Source organism: Ornithorhynchus anatinus, chromosome 3 (genome assembly GCF_004115215.2).
Source record: "Ornithorhynchus anatinus isolate Pmale09 chromosome 3, mOrnAna1.pri.v4, whole genome shotgun sequence".
In the NCBI taxonomy this organism is placed as follows: domain Eukaryota; kingdom Metazoa; phylum Chordata; class Mammalia; order Monotremata; family Ornithorhynchidae; genus Ornithorhynchus; species Ornithorhynchus anatinus.
In genome coordinates this window covers 118,154,861-118,178,826 of record NC_041730.1, presented here as the reverse complement: position 1 = coordinate 118,178,826, position 23,966 = coordinate 118,154,861, and the positions used below count along the sequence as shown (strand labels likewise).

Genomic DNA, 23,966 nt, shown 5'->3' with positions numbered 1-23,966 from the left:
TACTGAAGAAGGCCTCGGGTCCACTGATGGAAAAGTTGTGTGTCAAGCTGCTTGGGGGCTCTCCCTCTCCTCAACTCCATTATGTCTACCCATATACCTCAACATGGGAAACCTCAAGTAAAGCAGCCCTCCACAACCGAGTCCTTTCCTGCTCCACATTACAATGGAACGGGCAAGAGGGAGACTGCTTGCTGTCCCACCTCCAAATGAAGGCTGTGTCCATTTTTTCCTAGTTAAGATCCACAAATCCTCTGGGCTGTAATCACCATGTCAGATGGATCTCGTCTCTGGGTCCTCTAGATACAGAGCTCTTGAGGACAGGCAAGGACAAATAAAAGGTGAACCTGAGCAGATTCAGGCCTGGTTCTGATGTTCTCCAAATGCATGATATCCCCTAGGACTGTGGGAATTCTCCCAGCAACCCAAAGGGTTACTCTGCATGCACAGAGTATTATTAAAGGTAAGTCTTTATAATTCCTGTGGGATTCAGCCCAGACTCACTTCTAGTCTGTCCTGAACCTGGATACCATGAGCCAGATTAGGCCTGGTCCCTGGAACAAGCCTCAACACAAATTTCTGACTTTTTCAAGGCTTCAAGGTATGGCTTATTGGAGGCTCAAGAGGTGCCATTTGGACCCTGCCTTTGCTTTACACCTCCCTAGGGTTTATTCTCCTGTTCTGTGTCAGGCTAATTGTGTCTTGCAACCCTTGCTCCCCTTTCATTGGGCCTCTTATCACACTTAAAAATTAAGTCCCTGTCCCACTGCTTTTTTTTTTGCAAATGAGGTTCCTGAAAATATCATGCATGTGGGTATGTTTCCAGAAGTGAACATTGTGTGGTTCCAGCTTTTTTCATTTTCTTCCTGTGAGGTAAATCACATAGCCTAGAAAAGAACCCTGACAGCAGGCTCCCAGCTGGCAATTCCTGTAGAGCAAACTACTGAAAAACAGATCTGAGAGTAATATTAATCATGGAGAAATGAGCAGGGAACTGTGGAGCACCGATTGAGCTAGAATTCATGAAGTCTGAGGTTTTCTCAGATTAACTGGAATCTGTGACTAAACCGTTTTTGGCCCAAGTCTTACCATCTATTTAAGAGGAATAACCTTTCTCCCCTCCTTCATACTTTCTTGGAACAGAGATTCATTCAATCATATTTACTGAGTGCTTACTGTATGCAGAACACTGTATTAAACTCTTGGAAAGTACATTTCAGCAACAAATAGAGACAACCCCTACCCAACAACGGGCTCACAGTTTAGAAATGGAAACCCTGTCACATGACTTCCCCAATCTGAGAGGAATCCATGTGCAGAGTGTGAGTGCTGTGTGTGTCAGTCCATCCCGTAGAGGCCCAGAGAGGTTGTGAAGTCTCTTTCTCTGCAGGATGTCAGTCTGGATTGACTAGAGGGTACTCTTGTGTGTTGGCAGGAGAGTAGACTAGATAACCTCTAACATCTCTTCTAGCCCTGAGAATTAGTAATTAGGTCTTAATCTTTTGCACCTATGTATTTGGTTGCTGTTTTAATTGGATTGTGATCCAATAATGACAAAGTTAGTCAAGTAAATGACCGTAATAAATAAGTATTTTATTGGCACGTTTATACGATTGTATTTGAGATGCAAATGGAAAGAGATGCTGGTATGGCTGCGTGACTTAAAGTTTAACTGCAGCAGCAGTAACAGATTGCACTGATGATATCTGACCCTCCTAGACTGTAGAGGTTTCCTGACCTGCCGTAGTACTAACCAGGTGATGATGTATCCAGATAAACTGATCACTCAGCGATCTCTCAAAAAGAGAACAAAAATAAAATCACCCCACAATAAACAAAGCTAAACCTCAAAGTCCTTTTCACTGACACATAAATATTTAATAATCATCTGTCTACAACCAATCTAGAAAAAAAATCTTTAAATAGACTGCTCTAAAGGCCCAAACTTGAATTTTAATTGAGGTACTTTGAATTGTTCACATTAGTCAATTGCTGTGACTTTTTCTCAGTGGGGTTGAAAATTTTAGGAGAATATGATTATTTGCAGTCTTTAAAAAAAAAAAAAGGATGCTGTCCATCCTAAAGAATAAACGGAGCTTGCCTTTTAAAAGAAAGTGACATTTTCAAAGAACAAAGCAAGATCGCAGAGCAATTAGAGGCCTTTAAAATAGACATTTTTTTTGAAGTTAAATCCTAGCAGCATACTTTTTCTCAGCCCAGGGATTTTTTTTAGGAGATCGTCTCCCTGGCCTTTCATGTTTCTGATAAAGTACAGGTTGTGCACATGTGTGTGGATGTATGTGTGTACGTGTATGCCCAACTACATATTTATTTTTTCTTGTCCTTCGGCTACAGCAGTTCCAACACCTGATTCAACTGTCCTCCTCCATGTACCTCTTGTATTGCAAACTAGCCAATTCCCACAGTCAAAGTGCTCAGATTGAGCCATTTTGTTCTCTGTAAAATAAACCCAGATCCATTATGCGTGATTTTTTTAAATCCCCCCCGGCCCTCCCCTTCTCCCCACCCCCTCTCCACTCACCCTTCCCCTTGAGCTCTTTCTCCCTCTCTCTTCTTTGCTCACTGAATGGAGAGTGGCAACTTGTGGGGGCCAGGCTTTTCACTCCAGGCATGTCAACTTCAATCTGCTGCAATTTGGTGTGAAATCTGTGCCATGGTGTGGGGCAGCGAGGTCAACCCCCCCATAATTGATCTTGCTTATTCATCTGCTTCCCGTGTATTTTCCTCTCTCCACACTGGCCTTTGTTTGGATAAATTGTTTGAAGATTTACTGTAGTTCTTAAAGCCTGAGAAACAGCCCCTGCTGCAAGCTCCAGTGTCCCTGCTAGGCAGGAGGTTCAGCTGGGATGACACATAATGGCATTTAGACAGAAAGATCTTTTTCCCCCAAGACAAAACGTAGAGGACATCTCCTAGCGTAACAATTAAGGCAATTTTCAGACTAATTTACTATGGAATCACTTTGTACAGCCCCTGGTACACGGGTACGAAAAAGCGTTAACTGGTATTAAAACCTAAAATGATATTCTATAGAATTGATTGCGTAAGCAAAGGGGAAACGGGGAAACAAAGAGAGGCAACATCAATCTGTGCGACGGATTGGACTTCACATTGACATTTTTCAAATTATTTTAAAAACCAGTGATAATGATGAATCTGAATATAGCAATTTATTCTATTTTGGGTCATTAACCCTTGTTCTGCTTATGGCAGCAAATGACTTCATCGAAAGAAAAAAATGACCATTTTATACTGTTTCAGTACTTGGAGGTCTCTCAAGCTCTCATCTGAAAATCAGATTTTAGTGGTAATAGTTTTAGGGTTTGTAGAACTTGTACTGCTATCTAAGAAGACCTGAGAAATCACTTTTCAAGAGAGCATTTGTGTTGTGGTGGTCGTTGTCCTGAAAGGGGCGCATCGTGGACTTGATTAAAAGTGATCTTTAAAAGTGGAGGAAAGGATGATGGTTCTTGGAAAATGGGAAAATAAGGGAAAAGTCTCCATCTAGTAATTCTGTCTGTAGTCTGAATGAACTAGTTTGAAATCATTATTTTGCTTCCCATTGACTGAAAACTAGGGAAGCTTTATTGGTTAAGCTGTGAAATCTGAGGCCATTTAAATACTTCTTTCCATACCGCACCCTTTCTTTGGTTGACCTTGAAACACATTATCTACTGGAAGAAAATTTCTATTGCATTAGACTCTCAAAGCTTCCTTTTGGTGTTAGATAAATATGCAGACTTGCTGTGGGAGGGAGATGGTTGGGCGGGGGGGGGGGCGGGAGTCACATTGAAGAGAAGTGTGGGGGGGTTTATATGTTAGGAAACTGGTGAGTGGATGCTTCAAGGAGAGCTCGCCTGCCCTGAGAATGGCTTCAATAGAAAACCTTAAGGGTAACCAATATGTTTGCCTGGCTTAAGGGTGGCCATCAGCTTTCTTTCAAGATGCTATTCAGCTGCAAGTTCAGTGTGTCACCAAATCCTGTCTGTTTTGCCCTCACAACATCTCTAGAATCTATCCCTTCCTCTCCCTCCGAACTGTCAGCACACTGGTCCAAGCACTTATCCCACCTTGACTACAGCATCAGCCTCTTTGCTGAGCTCCCAGTCGCCTGCCTCTCTCCTCTCCAGGCAATATGTCACTCTGCTGCTTGGATCATTTTCTAAAAGAAATTGTCCTGTGCTCATCTCCCCTCTCCTCAGAAACCTCCAATGGATGCTCATCTGTCCCCACATCAAGCAGAAGCTACTCTCTATTGTCTTGAAGCAGCGTGGCCTAGTGGAAAGAACACGGGTCCAGGAGTCAGAGGACCTGGCTTTTAAGCCCAGCTCTGCCACCTGTCTGCTGTGTGACCTTGGATAAGTCACTTAACTTCTCTGTGCCTCACTTTTCTCCTCTGTAAAATGTTAATTCAGTACCTGTTCTCCTCATTCTTATTTTGTGAATCCCATGTGGGGCAGGGACCGTGTCCCATCTGATTACATTGTATTTGCTCCAATGCTTCATACTGTGCCTACCACATAGAATTATTTTAAGTCACTTAATAATCTCTCCCCTCCAACCTAACCTCACTCCTCTCTCACTACAACCCAGCCCTCCTGCCTCTGTCCTCAAACACTGAGTTACTTGCTGTGCCTTTATCTCATCTCTCTCACCGTCAACCCTTTCTCATGCCCACCCTCCTGCATGGAACTCCCTCCCCCTTAATATCTGATGGTTCCCCATTCTCCCCATCTTCAAAGCCCTATTAAAATCATATCTCATCCAGGAATCCCTCCTGGACTAATCATTGATCTCCCCATCTTATCACCTTTCCCCTCTGCATCACTTATGCTAAACACTTTGATACTCACTCTCCCCCCCCCAGCACCGCACTTATATACATATCCTTATACTCCCTCGTTTCCCTTACAGAATAAATCACTGTCTTACCCTCAAAATTGGAAGCTCCTTGAGGGTAGGAATCATGTCTATCAAGTCAATTATATTTTCCCAAGAGCTTAGTGTAGTGCTTAGCATGGAATCAATCCTCAATTAATACCTCTGATTGAATGATTGATTGATGGCACAGAATGGAGAAAATACTGCCTCAAGATTCTTCCTGTCTCTAGCAAATAGCCGAAGGGAGAAATTCTGGATAGGGTTGCAGAGACATCACAGGGTGACTCAACTCCATCCCTCAACACATCCTTTTCCAGTGCTGCCAGAGCAGAAGTGCAATCGGAAGAAAAATTTTCCAGCTTTTTGGGTTAAAATATTTCACAGTAGTTAATGCTTCCCAGCAGGAAGCAGCCTATTGAAATCCAAATATTGGATTGTTACTTTTACTTTTAAGTTGTTTATTTGTTTTTCTTTTCACTCCGGTGTTCCCAGTCATGATGCCAAGCTTGGAGTAGAGCAAATGCTCTTTTGTAAAACACAGAGCGAAATGGGTGTCCTGGACTTTTGAGAAATGAGCTGAGAGGGGTGACTGTTTGTGCTTTGGCTGGGGTTGGTTGACCTGGTAGGTGTAATTGGAGTGGCTGGGTTCTGTCAGCAACCTCTGGGGGTCAAATTGAAGTCAGACCTCTCTGAGTGAACTTGTAAAGGGAAACCACCTCAGGCTCTTGGAAGATATTTATTCCTTCACTTCTCTACCCCCTCCATCATCCACACCCATCAGTGGAAAAAGCCTTTTTGAGGGTTACTATCTTGATGTTCTTGCATCCCCGATCTGGCTTTCCTGAATATCTCCTTGGGGTTTGGTTGGACAGGATGGCACTCACCCTGTCCCTCTCTCTTTATGCTTTTGAATCATTTTTTATTTCTTTTCGAGTCTCTCCCTGAATGGGTTTGCTAAATATTCCAGTCTGACTTCAGCTTGCCATGCAGAGTCATCAGTTATGACAGACTACTGACTCTTCACCCCCTCCCTCACTTCATCTTTCCCCTGTCAGAATACACCCCGTGGCAGAATATTTTCCAAGAGCTTAAATGTGAGTCGCAAAGAGACACCATCAAGGTATTTTTCATAATTTTGAAGTAATTTTTCTCCTTCTCACTCTGGGCTCTGATTTTGTTTGAGAAGCAAAAGACCAAGATCATTTCCTCGGCTGATTCTCCTCCTCTGTCCTGGCTGCCTGCTGAAATGTTACTGTAAGATTGTCCTTTAATTCCAGGATCTATATATTAATGGAATAAGGAGGGGAAAAGAGCCCCCTTACCTTGTCTTTTAGACAAAACACCCAGATAAAGGTATGTAGCTATTTTTAATCAGGGAAAGCTAGAAGTAGTTGAGATTGATGCAAGCTTCCCCTGACTGTACAACATTCCTTCTTTCCAGTGTTGCTTTCCCTTTTTGCTGTCAGGGACAAGTGAACTAACCCTTATGTGGGAAGCCTGGATGAATTTCTACAAATTCCCAGAGGTGTTGGACTTTGTCTCCCTCTGTGAGATGGCAAGTCCTATGGGGCAGATGGCTCCAGTCTTCTGCTGGGCTCAGTACCCTCCTAGGTGTTGCCTTGCTGGATCTGAGAGAATAAGATTTTCTAGAAAGTCCATAAAGCCTGATTTCATAAATAAAAGCTGTAACAGCAAGGACAAATCTAGTTTGGCTTGTTTGAGAGGGCCTAATTTAATATTATCACATTTGGAGTTTCTAGTCTCCAGATTTTCTAGATCATTAGATCCAGTACTTGGAGTATCACTTTTGATGGAACAAAAGAGATTTGGGCCATAGGATGCCTTTCTCAGCATTCCAAGAAGCATGGCTACATAAAGTAGAATGTTTCTTGGGGCCCGTTATAGAGGCTAAGCGCTAGTGGGCAGAATGCTTCCATTGCATTTGTTGGCTTGTTAATTTGGGGCCCACTTTATTTTGCTTACAAGTGTTTCACTTCAGCTCCAGACTTAATACCCTTTCTAACTCCAAGCAGAGACTCTTACTGTATCGATCAATCGTATTTATTGAGCACTTACTGTGTGCAGAGCACTGTATTTGTAAGCTCCTGGGAAAGTACAATATAACAGGCACATTTCCTGCCACAATGGGGAGAGGGGGAGCCAGACATTAAAGTGAATAAATAAATTACAGATAAATGCTGTGGGACAGGGGGCAGCGATGGTGAATAAAGGGAGTAAGTCAGGGTCATGCAGGAGGAAGTGGGAAAAGAGGAAATAAGGGCTTAGTCAAGGAAGGCCATTTGGAGGATATGTGCCTACAGTAAGGCTTTAAAGGTGGGGAGAGTAATTGTTTGTCGGATATGAAAATGGAGGACATTCCAGGCCTGAGACAGGATGTGGGCAAGAGGTCTGTGGGGCGATAGATGAGACTGAGGTACTGTGAGTAGATTGTCATTAATAGAGTGAAGTGTGCTGGCTGGATTGTAGTAGGAGAGTAGCCAGGTGAGGTAGGAGGGGGCAAAGTGATTGAGTGTTTTAAAGCCAATGGTAAAGAGTGTCTGTTTGAGGTGGGTGAACAACCTCTGCAGGTTCTTGAGAAGTGGAAAAACATGGACTGAAGGTTTTGTATAAAAATGATCCAGGCAGAGGAGTGAAGTCTGAACTGGATTGGGAAGAGACAGGAGGCGGGAAGGTCAGCAAGGAGGCTGTTAGAGTAAACAAGACGGGTTAATTTGGGAGCAGTTTGGATAGAGAGGAAAGGGCATATTTTAGCGATGTTGTGAGGGTCGAACCACAGGATTTAGCAATGGATTTGTATATGTGGGTTGAATTTTGGGGAAGAGTAACAGATAACACCAAGGCCACAGGTTTGTGAGACAGAGAGGATGTGGGTGCTGTCTACAGTGATGGGAAAGTCAGGGGGAGGACATAATTTGGGTGGGAAGATAAAGAGTTCTGTTTTGGACATGTCAAATTTGAGGTGATGGCAGGACATCCAAGTAGAGCTGTCTTGAAGGAAGGAGGAAATGTGAGACTACAGAGAGGGAGAGAGATTGGGGTGGAAGTGTAGATTTGGGAATCACCGAATACAGGTGGTAGTTGAAGCCATGAGAGCAAATGAGTTCTCCAAGGGAGGATGTGTAGATGGAGAATAGAAGAAGACCCAGAACTGAATCATAAGGGACACCCAAAATTAGGGAGAGTGAGGCTGAGGAGGAACCTCCAAAAGAGACTGAGGATGAGTGGCCATTAAGATAGGAGAAGCAGAAGAGGACAGTGTCCTTGAATCTGAGGTTGGATAATGTTTCCAGGAGAAGGGGGTGGTCAACAGTGAGAAAGGCAGCTGAGAGGTTGAGGAGGATTAGGATAGACTAGAGGCTATTGAGTTTTGCAAGGATACCATTTGTGGCCTTCGAGAAGGAGGTTTCTGTAGAGTGAAGGGGACAGAAGCCAGATTGGAAAGGGTCAAGGAGAGAATTGGAGGAGAAAAACCTGAGACAGCAGGTGTAGACACTCTGATCAAAGGTGTTTGGAGAGGAATGGTAGGAGGGAGGTGGGGTGATAACTAGAGAGACCCATAGGGTCAAGGGAGAGGGGTTTTTTTTTAGGATAGGGGAGTCATGACATGTTTGAAAATAGTGGGAAAAAAGCCACTGGAGAGCGAAAAGATGCACATGGCAGTCAGGGAGGGAAGAAGGAGGGAGCAATGTTTTCATAATGTATGAAGGGATAGGGTTGGATGTGCAGGTAGAAGGGGTGAATTTTAAGAGAAAGCAGGAGATCTCCTCTTGAAATACTGCTGGGAAGGAGGGGAGAGTTGAAGAAGGGGCAGGAGATTGGAAGGGTTGGAAATGAGGGGAGATTTTAGGGAGATCATGCCTGATAAGTTTCAATTTTTTCGATAATTATGTAGCCAGGTCCTTAAAGGCAAGGGATAGGGAAGGCGGCCGGGACAGGGGCTTCGTGGAAGGATGGAGGGAGTCAAGTATCTGGAACAGTTGGTGACGGAAATAGGCATGGGTGTTAATAAGGATGAGTGTCAAAAAGGATTTTGCTGGGCAAAGAAGAGTGCAGAGTTAAAGCACACGAGGATGAATCTGAGGTGGACGAGGTTGGCCTGACATCTAGATTTCTGCCAGCAGCGCTATGTGGCACAAACACAGGATCAAAGGGAGGAGACTGTGGAAGTGATACAGGGTTGTGAGTTAGTGGTATGAGATTGATGAAGGGCTAGGGGAATGAGTGTGTTGCGTTCAGTAGAGAGGATGATTAATTTGTTCATCAAGAGTAGGTAGTTTGGGTATGGAGGCTAAATAGGCCATGATGATGAGAAAATTGAATGGGGTAAAAAGATCGAGAGTCTTTGTGGGGGAACAGGACATATTTGCAGGGAACGGGTGTGGGAGAGAGAGGCAGTTGAGGTTGTGATCAGTTTGAGTAATTTCAGAATTGGTGAGGATAGAAATTGTAGACTAGAGATGATGAGATCAAGTGTTTCTCCAAGTGTGTGAGTGGGAAAGCTGGGATGGAGCAGGAGGTCAGTGGAAGTGAAGAATGATAGAATTTGGGTAGTGGAAGGGTCGACAGGAACATCTTTGTGGATATTGAAGTCCCCAAGGATCAATGTAGGTTTGGAGAAAGAGAGAAGGAATGTAAGGCATCAAAATGGTTCAAAAAGTTGGAGGTGGGGCCTGGGGGTACAGTAGATCACCGTGACTGATATCTGGAGTGCGTGGTAGAAGCAGATCATATGACCTTCAAAAGAAGAGAAAGAGAAGGATGGGGGAGGTGGAATGGTGCGAATGTGGCATTGAGGAGCAAGAAGGAATCCAACTCCTTCCCCTTCCCAGTGGGTCTTGGCCATATGTGAAGCAACATGACATAGTGGAAAAAGAACAGGCCTGGGAGCTAGAAAACTTGGGTTCTAATCCCAGCTGTGGCACTTGCCTGCTAGATGACTTTGCCTAAGTCACTTTATTTCCCCAGGCCTCAGTTTCCAGTTTTGTAGAATGAGAGTTAAATACCAGTTCCCTCTCCTTCTTAGACTAAGAGGCCCATATAGGGAAGAGACTGTGTGTGATTGGATTATTTTATGTCTACTACTCCACAGAGTAAGCATTGGGGAAATGCCATTTATCTTAAATCATTATTACATTTCAAGTTGAGCAGCATATTTGAAGGGGCCATGGTGGTTCTCTTGTTTCAAAAAGACTAATCTAACCCTGATGCTTACCAGCCTTGTCCTTCAGGTATATCCCTGGTGTGCCTCCACATCTCCAACAAAAGAAAACTTTGAAGGCGAAGCAGATCCCATCCTGCTTGCTTGCACCTTGTCACTTTCATCGGGAAACAAGTTGTGTGTGTTTGTGTGTGTGTAGTATATGTGTCTTATTTTGGGAAGAAACAGTACATCATTAAATCATGTTCATTTTTTCATGCCCGACACTGCACAGGTTCTCTTAATTCATAATTGGACTGTCTTTTGATACAAGTAGATGTGCGTTTGTTTCTGAATATAAGACTTGCACCCTCAACAGGTCAAAAGAGATAGTAAAAACCTGTTGTTTGGCTTTGTATTTGGAATAATGGAGTCACTAATCTACTTGATCTGTCCAAGTCAGATAAAGAAGAAAGTGAGCGATGCCTACTTTTCAGAGATGGAAGGCACTTGTAAAAGCAATTTCTTTAGAGGGAAAAAAAACTAGAGCAAAGGCTGTTGGAAACCTTTTAATTAGTACTAATTACCTCAGCAGAAAACGTTAGAGGTTGAAAGGATTTGTGTCAGCAAGTGAAAGATCAAAGATTGCGATGCTCGCATTTTAATCTGTTGGCTATAAAAACGAATAAGGGGGTGGTAATGGGACCCATGAGGAAGACAACCCAGGTGGCTGAGGCCTTAATCCCTTCTTTACTGCAGGAGCCTGAGGCCTAGTTCCAGTTACATAATAAGATGATTTAATTTGAGGGAGGTGGGCTTTAATTTTAACACCAACAAAAAAATGAACAGCTTTCCTCGAGGAAGGGGAGGGTGAATAGGGCAGGGGTGCAGAATGCTATCCATTGATTCCTTTAATGTTCTCCAAGTTGGACCTTTATTTTAAAAATTAATTAAAAAAATATCTGTCAGGGACAAAATGACGGTCCACAGGCCGTGAGGCAGATGAGAAGCTTTGATGTGGTTCGTTGGGAGGGTGTGGCTTAATGAAAGCCGCCGGGGCAGCCATGTTACTGGCACGTATAGACTACAATTGATCATTCACTGTGACAGTTACTTAGACGCACAGGACTAACTTAGGAAAGAGCAACTGACTTCTGGTCACGCTTGACTACTGAAGGCTGAGAAAAATGAGACAAAATAGTTCTGAGTCTCTCTTTAGTGTTCTTTCTCCCGCTCACCCACTTTTTAAAATAGATCACTGGGACTGGGAGTGCACATGCTAGAAGGAATAAGTTCACGTCAAATAGTACTGCCTCTATCCCCTCTTTCTCTGGATGGTTATGGACAGAGACACCTCCAGCCAAAAATATGCACTTTCCACAGTGAAGAGAATCAGTTTTCTATGGGTCTGACAGTCTATGGATTCTCCAAGTGAAAGTCCTTTAGAGGCACTTTCTCAGATGGCTGATCGCCTGTGGGTATAGACACCCCAAAACCCTATTCTGTAGATCCGGCCAAAAATCTGATCCCCCCAACACTAGAGCACCCAGCCCTCATCTTAATAACACCTCCAACACTCAACAGAAAACCAACCTTCTCTGTCTCCTTTTGTCCTGTACTTCAGATGGAGTACTTTACACATCTCTTCTGTTCTGACCAGGCCTTGGCTAGAGCTGATGAGCCTCGGGCCTGCTTTGAGCAGCCGAATCATAGTTGGTTTGGTTGGAAGTCTTTACAGGCCTAATGTTCATGTCTCCCTGGTGTACTGCTGCATCCTCATCTAGATGTTCTTCTTGAACATCTTACTCCTAGAAAGAGTTTCCTCTTGTTCTGGAGGTTGAATTTTCTGTAACATTTCAAAGATGATTCCCAATTTGACCCACTCTTCGCTTCCAACACAAGACCCTGAGCCCCATGGTTTAGCTCCCAATCTTCAAGCTGGAGATTAAAAGGTAAATTTGTAAGTGAAACAAAGTTTCCTGGAGTTGGCTACCTGGTCTATGTTGCTGGATAAGAGTATGGGGGTTACGATTTCCATTCTCGTCAGCCTTCCTAGTTAAATTGTTCACTCCTTAGCTGTACTCCCTAATTTCTCTTCACCCTACCCTATCTTCTACTGCTCTTCCCCTTCCTCCTAGGAATCTGTTGCTCCCTGGGGCCCATGCCAAATGTTTGCTTCTAATCGGGGGAGTGTTGTGGTTGCCCATTTAAAGGCTTTGAGGTGATCGTGATGTGAACAGATGCAGAAATGACAGATAATGCATCTGTCCTTTGGCCTGTTTCTCATTATTTTGTCCACTTTGGCTTCAACTATAATGTCTTTACAAGAGCAGAGCCCCAAAGCTGTGATGAAAGTCCTACAGCTCACATTCCACACAGTCGCTTTCCTTTCAAGTGATGTAGAAGATGGGAAAGACTCGCGTTGTCTGTCTCCTCTGCTTGTATGAAACCAGAAACTTTCATTACTCTACTTGCAGAGACTGAGAGCCGGTCTCTGTCTCCTTGTTGCTGTGGAGGCTGCCTTCTTGATCACTATTTTGACTAACCAACTTCAGTTATAAACCTCTCCCCCTACTGCTAAAGTAATGGGGGCAGTGATTGTATCATAGCTGAAAAACCCAACAAGGACTAATAGAAAAAATTATATGAAGAAAATACTCCTTTATCCTGTTTTAATTGAGCCCAGGTTAACTACTGAAAATAGGTGATTGGGAAACTAAGCACTTGTGAGTCTCTCTTGGAATTATTCTTTCAACTCGCAACTATAAAATGCCACAGGAAAACTTGTCTGAAGACAAGCGCCTGGATGGTATCTTGGTTATACTAGTTTAATTCAGCATTTTGTGCCAGGAAATATTTAGAGTAGTCTTTTCTGTGCTTATGTGGTATTCTGACTCCAATCTTTACTGGAAAGTAGGCTGGATGAAGGAAAACTATCAACTCCCTTACCTTTCTTGCCCTAAAAAAATGGTAGGGTTAGATTTTACTAGGCCAAAGAAAGGGTGAAAGGAAGAAAGCAGATAGAATGAAAGTGGAACTGAAACATTACTCATATGTCTTCTTTACTTGATTAAGGGTTCTCCCTCCTCTTAGAGGAATAGAAGTGATTTTCAGGTAGAATAAAGTCCCCAACTTAGAATTAGAAGTAGCAGCTGAATTTTGAACTTCTGATAAGCACACCCAACTAGTAAACCAACTATACTTGGTGTAAAAGATGAAAGGTGGTTGGGGGAGGAAAGAGAGACAGAGACAGAGGGCTAAAACAAGAGAATATTTGAATGTTAGGTGGTGTAACCTAAATATAAGGATGGATAGCAAAGATAGCAACTGTCACCCAGTTCCTCCGAGCACCAGTGATTTGCCTTTTGGTTGGCTCCAGTCATTTTTGTTTAGCTTTGTTTTGTGGGGCACAGAAGAGTTTCACTATGCATCAAGCATTTGGGAGGATGTGAAAATTTCACCAGAGTTTTCAGGTGTGGGTGTATGGGGTGGGGGTCGGGGGCAACAGGAGGTAGACACATATTTTGCTAGTGCATCTGACAAGTTAGATATATGGAAACACACACCTGTTGGTTGCATTGGAGAGTTCGGCCCTTATACAGGCAGAAGACACAACAGTGGCAAAGGTAGAATTAAGTTTTCCCATGGCATCTCTCCCCCTCTCGAGAATTAGAACCCTTCTAGGCTGTGAGTCCATTGTTGAGTAGGGATTGTCACTATCTTTCCAAATTGTACTTTCCAATTTACACAGTAAATGCTCATTAAATATGATTGAATAAATGAACCAATCCAGGACCTTCTGACTCCTAGGTCTGTGGTCTACCCACTAGGCCATGCTATTTCTCAATCTGCTTTTGCTCCGCTCCTCTGCCTGGTCTTTCCTAAGCAGTTGAGAGATGGCCTGACAGTCAGGGGAGATACTGCCTAGCAACCGGAGCCTATCTCACAGCTATCCCACAGGCCTCTGTGGGTCAATCGGAGACAATAGTGAGAAATGAAAGCTTTATTCATTTATTTTCTATGGGTTGTGTTAAGCACTTACTATGAGCCAGAAACGGTTCTGAGTGCTGGGTTAGATATGAGCTGAAAAGGTTGGTCACAGTCCCTGACCTACACTGGGCTCACAGTCTTAATCCCCATTTTACAGATGAGGAAACTGAGGCCCAGAGAAGGAAAGTGACTTTCTCAAGGTCACACAACAGGCAACTGGTGGAGTTTGTGGTTAGGCGGGACTGGGTGGGGGCTGGGGGGGGATGGGGAGAGAACCTGAAGGTTGAGGGAGGAAGGGAAGGACCTGGGTCAAATCCTGTTCAAAAAGTCAGTTTTGTCAAAGGCTTCAGTCACATTCTTACCTATAAGAAACCTCTGCTGATCCCAAGTCATTAATTGAACCAGAGGGCCGTCCTGACCCTGGCTCCTTCCCTTTGAAGTGTGGTGTCCTCTGCAGCATGAGGAAATAATTTGCTGCCTGATTCAATGAGCCATCAGTAGAGGCAGCAGACCTAATGACATGTGAGAATATTAACCTCCTACCACGAAGAGCTGTGAATCTTGAGAGGCAGTCTATAATTCACTCTGCACTCTGGAGCTGTACCTCCTGTCTTGCTCTCTCACTCACTTTCTTGCTCAGATACAGAGAGGGAAAGAGAGGCCCTCTCATAAAACTTTATTTTCTTCAATAATGTGAGTCTTCCTGCGTTGCTTAGTAATGAGATCCTTACCTTTTACAGCTACCGAAAATTCATCCCAATGAAATATGGAGGAACCTCTGTTTTTATAGAATCATTCCTTTCGAAAGAGGTCATAGGCTACAGGAGAGTCACTAAGAGGATGGTCAGTTGAATACTTGACCTGAGAAATATTTTCATGGTTCCTTCATTTTCAGGATCTGAGAAAAAAGATTGCAGCAATTGGGTTCTCTTGCTTATTCAGCTAATTTTGGTCAGTTGAGTGCTTTCAGGAAGCAGTGTGGTCTAATGGTAAGACCTCGGGACTGGGAGTAAAGAGGTTCTAATCCCAGCTATGCCACAGTACTTCTCTGCCACTTTGGACAAGTCACTGAACCGCTCTGGGCCTCACTTTCCTCATTTAGAAAATAGGTATAAAATAGACTGTGAGCCCCCTGTGGCACAGGGATTATGTCTGATCTGTTAGACGTTTGTATCTACACCAGTGTTTAGCACAGAGTGAAGGCTTAATAAATGCCATTATTTCTAATATAATTATGATATTATATATTATTGTATAATATAATGATAATTGTGGCAGTTGTTGAGTTCTATGTGCCAGTCACTGTACTAAGTGATGGGGTGGATGCAAGCAAATCGGGTTACACACTGTCCCTGTCCCATGTGGGACTCACAGTTTCAATCTCTAATTTACAGATGATCAGGTAATCAGGTTGTCCCACGTGGGGCTCACAGTCTTAATCCCCATTTTACAGATGAGGGAACTGAGGCACAGAGACATAAAGTGACTTGCCCAAGGTCACACAACAGACAAGTGGCCAAGTTGGGATTAGAGCTAATGACCTCTGACTCCCAAGACCATGCTGTATTCACTATGCCATGTTGCTTCTTTAATATGCCTTTCTGTCCCTTCGTGCAGCCTCTTCTCCTTTCATATCTTTTTCTCTTCTTTCTCTTTTCTCCACCTTTTTTTCACTAACTTTTTATTTAGTTCCCCTTCCCTTCCACCCCTTCCTCCTGCCACTGCCGTAAGAAGACTCTCAGTAGAAAGAGCACAGGCTTGGGAGTTACAGGTCATGGCTTCTAATCCTGGCTCCGCCGCTTGCCAGCTGTGTGACTTTGGGCATGTCGCTTAACTTCTCTGTGTCTGTGCCTCAGTTACCTCATCTGTAAAATAGGGATTAAAACTGTGAGCCCCATGTGGGACAACCTGATCACCTTGTATCCCCCCGTGCTTAGAACAGTGCTTGGCACATAGTAAGCGCTTAACAAATACCACCATTATTATTATTAAATGAATGATGTGTGGTATTATAAGCAGAACATGCTGTTGATTTGAATGGGGCCAGAGTCTCTACAGACCAAAGCCTTACCATGAGGATGAACTGCAGTTAGAAAATCATTTGGAGATCTGGGAATGGTAACATTCATGTTCAAATGATTAGGGATCATGGATAGTTCTTAACTGAGGGAGCAAAACTGACTTGCTCTTTATGCCTTTGGAAGAATAGGATATCACAAAACTCTAACGAGGTTTGATGGTCTGTGGGAAATATGGTAGACACACTAAGAGCTGAGAAATATCAATTTTATCAATCCTATTAATTTTCTCCCTTTAATGTATATTATAGTTGGGTTCTTTGCTTCAGAGGCCAACCTAGATAGTCGCTGGGTGGATTCTACCTGGGTTTGTTATATTCCATCCCTACTATCTCTCCATTTTCCTCACCTACTCTAGCTGGTCACTGAGCTGTACCCCTCATCTCTTGTCTTCATTAAAACAACAAAAAGTGTTCATTCAAACTAATCAAATTAAACTTTTCTATGACCAGCACTCCAATGGCTTTGTGATTGTGGATTCTTATCTTGGGGACAATCTGAATGGAACGGCTGCTAAGCCATTATCCACATATGAAGCTCATCACTCTTCCACCACTGGCCAATTCATCAGACATTTATCTTTTGCCCTCTAAGCAGTGTGTCAATTTACCTGTCACTCCCCAGACTGAGTTGTTGTGGAAGGCAAAAAAGAAGAGAAAAAAAATCACGCCATGGGTCAAAATCAGCTAGAACTGCTACTTCTGGGCTCCTGTTTTGAATATTAAAAAGGAAAGGGTTGGATGAGAGGGTGAGAGTCAGATTACCGAATTGCGAATTGCTGCCGAATTATAGAATGATTAGGGAATATGGTAAGACTTTGATTCTTGACCACAGTGGTGTCTTTCAGCAGCTTCTTCACATTTCCATATCAATCCCCCATTTTCTGCCACCAGCAGATGCGCTAAGAGAGTCCTGATAAATTACTGCCTGAGGAACAGTGATCTCCATTCCATTATTCCCAGGTAATAGTGAATTTGGGCCAGAAGAGGCAACCATGACTTTCCCATCCTTTATTTTTAAACTCTAAGTTGCTTTCTATGGTGGATTTCTTTTCCCCTCAATATTAAGCTTATCTATGGAGCTTTTCTCTCATGGGAGAAATTTCTTAGGAAAAACTTTAAAACTCAGAAAACTTTAAAACATAAGAAACCTGTAGAAAACCGTATTTTCCCTCTCATCCTCACACCAATGAGTTCACTACATTCGCGAATATTTATCCAGCACAGTCTTACACGTGTTAGGAAGAGTCCAAAAGAGTTAAATTCCTGATTATCATCTAGCAAAGGAGAACACAAAAGGATATGAGCAAGTACTTGAATAATGGTGCTGTGTAAGTTGAAAGGTTTGGAAGTGTGAGTTAGGATGAAGCCGCATGTGCACACTGGCCGGCCCACAGGTGCTGTTGTCAGGAAAGAGAAATGAACTGGGGAAAGAGAAATGAACTGGGGAAAGCCCTCTGGAGTATAGTGCTTTGCACACAGTAAGCGCTCAATAAATGCAATCAAATGAATGGAGGAGCTGTAACTTCGGAAGGGCCTTGAAGATGGGGAGAACTGTAGACCTGCAGTCTGGAAAATTTCAAAGGGGAAGGAGTTTCCAGCAGATGGGAAGGGCTTGAGTCAGGGGTTGGAAGTAGGAGAGCTAGGAATGAAGCACAGAGAGTAGGTTAGCTTGAGAGGAATGAAGAATGAGAGCTTTGGTGTAATGGAGAGGAGCGTGGATAAAGAGCGAAGAAGCCGCAATTGGGTGCCTTAAAGCCACTGATTAGGAATTTTTGCTCAGTGTGGAAAGGAATGCTAAACCACTGAAAGTTTTTGAGGAGTGGAGAGACATATGGGAAGAAAGTTTTTGAAAAATGATTTGATGCATGACTGGAGGGGAGGGAAAGCATGGAAGCAGCATGGCCTAGAGGATAAAGCCTGGGTCTGGGATTGGAAGACCTAGGCTCCACCATTTGCCTGCTGTGTTGGCTTTGGGCAAGTCACTTACTTAAGTTCCTGTGCCTCAGAGCCTCAACTGTAAAAATGGGATTCAATACCCGTTCTCCCTCCTGCTTAGGCTGTGAGCCCCAAGTGGGGAACAGGGACTGTGTCTAAGTTGATACAGTAATCAGGTCAGGATATGGCAAGTGCCTGGACCAGCCTGGTGGCCAGTCTGGATAAAGAAGAGCTGATTCAGGACCACGAAGTGCAGTCGAATTTATCGTGACCTCAGGCTAAGACCAAGCCTAGTCTTTTTTCTAGGTTCCGCTTTGATTTGGTTTCAACCTCTCATTTTTGAAGTCACCCATTTAGCTTTCAAAAATATCTGATAAAAAAAAATCATCAAAACTGTAAACTTCCAATGAACATCTGGTCGGAGTGAGCAGGGCTATCTTGAGATGACTGAGCTCAAGTAGTGTGTGGGATTATTTGTGGACTGGATAAAAATCCAAGCTGTTGTGTCTCTGGGTCCTCCCAAGAAGGGAGAAAGGATTTGGGGAGGATTAGTAGCAGTAACGATATTTGTTGAGGGCCTACCGAAACAGGGCATACTAAGCACTTAAAGAGGGATATTGGCCCTGCCAGAATTTCCTGAGGCTATTTCATATAGGAACGTAATTACTCGAGGAGATGAAATTAGTTATCTTGTGAAATGGGAGCAGGCGATCATGTCACTTCCCCGAGATGGGACTTTGGAAGACTGTAAGCCTGTTGTGGGCAGGGATTATCTCTCTTTATTGCTGAATTGTACTTTCCTAGTGCTTAGTACAGTGCCCTGCACACAGTAAGTGCTCAATAAATACGATTGAATGAATGTATGAAAATAACCTCATGGTACCTGATTGAGACTTACTAACTGCCAAAGCTTGGGGCACTCCCATTCCCAAGTTTCCCTGACCTGCAGCTTTGCCTGCCCTCTGTCCTCGACAGGATTGACTTTCTGAGTTAGAGGTGGGTTAGTTCGCTTCTGGCAGAGGTTGGTGGGGAATGAGCTATAGTAATATAAACAGCTCCTGTTCTCACTATACTGCAGTTTGTTGAGTTCAAAATTCCCTTTATAGAATATGGGGAAAGTCAGTGTGGATGAGTGACTGTTGTCTTTCAGGTAAACAGTTCACATAGCGAAAAGTAGTGGTTTTGGCACAATGTCTGTTTGCCCAGTGCTCTCCAGAACCTCTTTCCCAGACAGCTCACAGGATTCAGAAACAGCGAAGCACACACATACCGAGTCTTCAGTGCGCCATATCGGCTCCATTACATCTCCGCAGAAAATAAAACCTTTCTTTTATATAACTCTTTGAACAGTTGGGGACTTTAGACTATTTCAAAAATAAATAAAATTTGGAGGCTACAGGCTCCTATTTTTCCTCCTTTTAAAGAGCAAATCTCCAGCTTTAAATCAAAATAATTTTAGAAATACGTTGAGTTATAACTGCCATTTTATGAATTCATGCCTGAGGGTATCCAGGCCATGGACACCATTAGGCAGGATTAGTTATTCAATACATATATGTATTTTCCCGCCTATGCATGGGCCAGTGAGATGATGTTCTCATTTGGGAACTCAGTGCACATTAAAAATGATCTGGTAGAGAACCGCATGCCGGCAAAGCCAGGGCTAGCAGCCAAAGAATGATAGTCCAGTAGTTTTAGAACGTTTAATTTATTTCTTGTAGACTGAAGGAGGGTGGAATTAAAAAAAATAAATAGCATTTAATGCCTTCCTTTTCAGACGGAGAATTTTTCAAAAAAGCACCAACTTGGTGGCTGTGAGCTGCGGCCTCTCTCTGATTTGGAATGTTTGTGTTTTTGCAACTGAGCATGCAGTCATGAAACCCGGGCAGCCATGTGAACTTGTAAACAGTTTTCCATGAGACTTCTTCTAACTAGTTAGCGCTCTTCGTCCACAACCTGCTTCTTTCCATCACTGCCATCAAACGTCTCCTACTACCTTCTCTGTCTCTGATGAACAGGACACTCAAATTTTGGGAAACATTGGGAGTGAAAGTAAAGTAGATAGTCTCAATTAATCAATCAATGGTGAATATTGACTGCTTTCTGTGTGCAGAGCACTGTTCAAAGCACATGGGAGAGTTCAGTAATATAGTTCTGGAGGGGAATTTCGACCCTCCTAACCTGTTTGTTTTCCATCTTGAGCCTCGTATTGTCCCTTCTCCGCTCATGGGTGTTAATTTCCTGTTGATTTCTCTTTAAAGACTATGGATTCCACAAACGTTTTAATTAAAAAGTCAACAGAACGATAAATTTCACTTCATTAACTTAATTTTCTCACATTTGTTCTTAGAAATAAAAATACGGACTATTTTTTCTGTAAGAACTTTTTCAGTTAACTTCTAAACTTGATTCTTGGTGCCTTGGAACACTAAAGAGTTGAAATAGGCAGGGAGAGAGCAAGTAAGAAAGAGATGAAGAGAGGGGCCATTTTCTTTCAAGAGAATCCCAAACTGTTGCTCAGACCCCATGAATGTTTGAGTTTTTCTGTTCTTTGCCCAGATATCTTTTCGGATAAATAAAATAAATGTTGGTATTTGTTAAGCGCTTACTAGGTGCCGAGCACTGATCTAAGCGCTGGGGTAGACATAGGGGAATCAGGTTGTCCCACATGGGGCTCACAGTCTTAATCCCCATTTTACAGATGAGGTAACTGAGGCCCAGAGAAGTTAAGTGACTTGCCCACAGTCACACAGCTGACAAGTGGCCGAGCCGGGATTTGGAACTCATGACCTCTGACTCCAAAAACCCATGCTCTTTCCACTGAGCCACGCTGCTTCACGCTTGCTTCGGATCTACTTCTGTGGGAACCATTCCCACAACCTGATTCCCCTGTGTCTACCCCAGCGCTTAGAACAGTGCTCTGCACATAGTAAGCGCTTAACAAATACCAACATTATTATTATTATTAACCATTGACTCCCAGTTTTGAACTCATTAGACAAGCAATGGAATAAATTGTCACGGCAGAATTGGATGATGGAATCAAGGAAAGGAGAGGTTCTTAGCACCTACCTATTAAAATCCAACTAATCTTAGGGACTGAGCTCACCACCTTACCCCCTTCATCAGTCTTTCTCTGTTCCTCGGGTTCAGCTCAATGGCCGAACGTGAATGAAGATCTGGTAGAAAGAACTGGAAGGTTCCTGTTGAGCTGGAGGGTTTGGTCTGAAGGACTAGTCTTTTCAGCTGGACTCTTGTCCCGGAAAGAGTTATCTGTTGCCCATTCGGAGGCCGGCTCACGGCGCTCCGCAACAGTGTCGGTTGCCTGTTCAGTGTTCTGTTTTCATAAGCTAATGAGGGCAAAAGCGTGAGCCATAGGCAATGATGCTGTGATATTAGCTGTGACAGGGAGCTTGATCATAATTATCTTAACGAGGATAGGGTTAATTACAGTGGAACTTAAAGTTCTTTCTGTTTGAATTCAGCCGCAGCCGAATACGTTGTGATGTTTTGTCATTTTGATGTGACTTTGGAAATTGCGGTGGAAATCCCTGGCAGCACTTGGGCTCCTGTGGGAGTGGAGTCTGAGCCCTACACTGAGGTAACTGAGATGGTACCTGTGGGTGAGATAATGGGCAGCTTTCGTGTCATTAGAGCAGGGAAGAAAGTGACTTGCAATGCAATTCAGAGATGCTTATTAGAATTCTGAAGCTACCAGGGAAAAGAACTCCTCGCCACTTCCCTTCATTCCTGTGTCTAGCGCGGCGGCCATACTGGGCCCGGGATTTTGAATTTGCTAGGCTGAGAGAGACTCCAAGCTGTAAGCCGTCCCTTGGTCCATCCTACCTTCAGATTCGTACTCTTCCCTCCCCTCCCCACCAGCCCTCTCGTTCCTTTAAGCAATTGGAGCATCATGCCAGACGAAGGTCAGGAACAGCAATTGTTCATTCTTCCTCCCCCAGCGAAAGACTGGTTTCCTTCAGTGTCATATCCAGGGGCATCAGCTGTGTATGCATTTGGATGAAACTGGCCCAGGATGACAGCAAAGGAATTCTTATTTTTGGATCCATCCCTCCTCTCCCAGTTGTCTTTCCTGGAGGATGTGTGGGTGCCTGATTACATATGTGTGGGAGTCTCCCCTGCCTTACTCTTTGATTACACATATCTTGATGTACATTTTACGCATGTCTGTCCATAGGCAGGTTAAGTGAAAGGGAGGCTATATTCTCCCATTTATAAAAAAAAACCAATCCCAACCCTGTGATCCTAAATTTGTTCGTTGTCCACCCTCTATCCAGGCTATAACAATATTGTCCTCTCCCCATCCATCTCCCTTCTCCTTTTCTCCTTCCCCATTCCCCTCCCCCCCAACACCCCATCCCCAGGCTGTGAATTTAGCTGATTAAATCACCAAGTGCACACCGCATTGATGACATGAAAACAACAATTAATAAGCAACCCCCTGTGTAACACGGCACTCTTTTAACTGAACAGCTAATAACATTACATGGCAAAAATTATCAAAACCAGACAGGTGTAAGGGGATTTGAGCGCAATTTTCTCAACTCCTCCATGAAAGCTCGCACTATTGTACTCCGCCTCGGCGCCGAAATGAAAGGCTGTTTCAATAGGCAACTCCCTCTAGTGTTCCTAGGGCTTTGTCCCTCTTCATGGTGTGTCATTTTGTTTTATGCCTCCCCTGCAGCAGTTTTGGATGTGTGCTTTCTTCTCCTTGCCAGTTGCCAACCATTTGCTGATTCTCATGATAAGAGTATTATATTTGCATAACATAACTCAGGAACAATGTGTATTTTGATGCTGACATTGACCAGAGCCCAACCAATGTTTATTCACAAAGGACCTATTAGCATCCCATAAGGCTCTGGGGTGCTGACAGGGGGGTGCCCTGCTCTGAACTCTCCTTGGCAAGCTGAAGCCTAATATTAAAAAGTACGGGGCTGGAGATGATCCATTATTAACCGTTTGTGGAGTGGAAAAAAAGGGTTTCAGAGAGTAGGGGCTGAATCCGGTTCCCTTGGAAGCAAAACTCAGATTGTGGTGAATGCCGCCCGACCAGTTCCTTTCTGCCTATCTGCAGGCCTTTTCCACCGCCAATTTTAGAGATTGATATCCTGGTAGACAAATGCCCCATATTGTTTGGTTGGAAGGTCACAAGTTTGATTTTCTCCTTGTGCCCCGAGGACAGGGAAAGAAAAGAAAAACCTTTCCCACACCATAGTGGTACAGCGATGGGAGCTATGGCAGACAGAAGGATGCTCGTATTTTCTGCAAGATTGATTTTTGGTGTGAGGCTCTTTCTGGTACTTTCACTGCTACAGAAGGGTGGGTTTGGGGTGCTGCATCAGCAGAGAGAAGGGGGGAGGTATAAGCCAAAAGGACTTTGTGGCTATTAATTATCCTTAGACAACTTGTTTTAAAATGCCTGTATAGTAATGCTACTCTGGAGTGTTGAGAGCATCCCTTCCTTCCTTCCACTCCTTCCCCCCGAACACCCTAAAATGCTACTGCTCCCCTTTCAATAATCTCCCCAGTTTGGACCCTTAAACTGATGTAGCCGCTTCTTGAAACAAGTCTCTGCAAAAAGGAAAAACGTGCGTGCACAGACCCGCACCGCCCCCCCCATATCCTCTTAGTATAAATGCCATCAGAAAATGAATAAATAGTAGATACCGCATCTCCCTTATTCATCACATTTTATAAAACAGCTCGGAGATACAACGATAATCTTTCCTCTGGTAGACATAGTAGATCAGCTGCCAAGGCATGCAATCTCAGCATATCTCTAGGTGTCTGGTAGGTGAATGAGCTGTGAATATGTGTCTGGAGGTAGGCTCTAGTACACCATGCTGCTTATTTGATGTGTTTCTGAACTTCTTCTCCCCC

At 43.6% G+C, this 23,966-nt stretch overlaps 1 protein-coding gene across 1 annotated transcript in view; it reads left to right on the top strand.

Annotated features, from left to right (window-relative positions):
- Positions 1 to 23,966, top strand: part of LRMDA (leucine rich melanocyte differentiation associated) — a 1,142,364-nt gene that overhangs the window by 626,152 nt on the left and 492,246 nt on the right. The window lies entirely within an intron of this gene.